The sequence below is a fragment of the Suricata suricatta genome, chromosome 14, assembly GCF_006229205.1.
Source record: "Suricata suricatta isolate VVHF042 chromosome 14, meerkat_22Aug2017_6uvM2_HiC, whole genome shotgun sequence".
In the NCBI taxonomy this organism is placed as follows: Eukaryota; Metazoa; Chordata; class Mammalia; order Carnivora; family Herpestidae; genus Suricata; species Suricata suricatta.
The window spans coordinates 46,136,044-46,137,432 of record NC_043713.1 but is presented as its reverse complement, the minus strand read 5'-3'; the positions used below and the strand labels follow the sequence as shown (position 1 = coordinate 46,137,432).

The following is a 1,389-nucleotide window of genomic DNA, read 5'->3' as shown; positions in this document are numbered from 1 at the left end:
TTTTTTTTTTTTTTTTGAAATTTGATAAAACTCTTCTGAAGTCTATCCAGGAAAATAATATGCCAGAATAGCCAAGGAAAACATTTGGTATAAGGGTTATGAGAGGAGCCGTGCTCAACCAGCTCCCTAGAGGCATTTCATACTTTCAGAAGTGATAATGGCACAAAGGCTGAACAAAATGTATGGAAACAACTCTAAGTTTGTATAAAATTTTGTAAATGCACATTCACTTTTAGTGAATTCAACAAATGTACTTGGCAATAGAGACAGAGGTGGGGAGAGAACAGGAATGTGACAGCATGAGAGGCAGAGCGGGACAAACAGCTGGAGTGTCTGCCCCCCTTCACCCAGTGAGCACACAGCCTGCTGTGAGTGTAACAGTGTGCCACAAAGGATGTGAGTCTGCCAGTCCCCTAATTGATCTGCTTTCCTTATGCCTCCCCCAGTGTGAATGTCTCACCCTGCTGAGTGTGGCCCTCGGACGTCACCAAACACTATGTGCATTTCATGCAACACGGGCCCTGGGTTATGGGGATGGAATACTCGGACGGTGTGAGTTTCTTGAACTCTGGCCAACTTTGCTGTACGCATTGACCCTAAGTCTCCCTGTCATGTGAGATGCCCTGACACCACCAAAAAGCTACGTTCCAAATTTCCACCAACATGAAGATCTGAGTGCAAGAAATAAAATTATATAAGTCCTAAAAGAATGCATAAACATTTCTATAACCTCCCTAGGCATGGCCCCAAAGACTGACAGCCTACAGAATGTAAGAGTAGATACATATTACAAAAAACAAAACCAAAAAATATGTAAACAAAAAATATCTGCAACATCTAGTATGAAGAATCTGTATAGATCAATAAAAAAATAAAAGAACATTCTACTAGAAAAAATGAGTAAAAAGCCTAGAAAGCAATCCAAAAAATAAGATCTACAAATGGTCAATTAGCAGATGAAAAAAATCCCATATATTTGTGGGCCCAGCTCTGGATTCTCTATTCTATTCCATTGGTCTATGTGTCTGTTTTTGTGCCAATACCATACTGTCTTGATGATGACAGCTTTGTAGTAGAGGCTAAAGTCTGGGATTGTGATGCCTCCTGTTTTGGTTTTCTTCTTCAATATAACTTTGGCTAAACAGGGTCTTTTGTGGTTCCATATGTATTTGAGGATAGTTTGTTCTAGTTTTGAGAAGAATATTGGTGCAATTTTGATGGGGATTGCATTGAACGTGTAGATTGCTTTGGGTAGAAATGACATTTTCACAATGTTTATTCTTCCTATCCATGAACAGGGAATATTTTTCCATTTCTTGGTGTCTTCTTTGATCTCTTTCATAAGTTTTCTATAGTTTTCATCATATAGGTCTTTTACATCCTTGGTTA

At 38.9% G+C, this 1,389-nt stretch overlaps 1 protein-coding gene across 1 annotated transcript in view; it reads left to right on the top strand.

Annotated features, from left to right (window-relative positions):
• LOC115277422 (laminin subunit alpha-3-like) overlaps positions 1–1,389 on the top strand; it is a 154,939-nt gene that overhangs the window by 79,505 nt on the left and 74,045 nt on the right. The window lies entirely within an intron of this gene.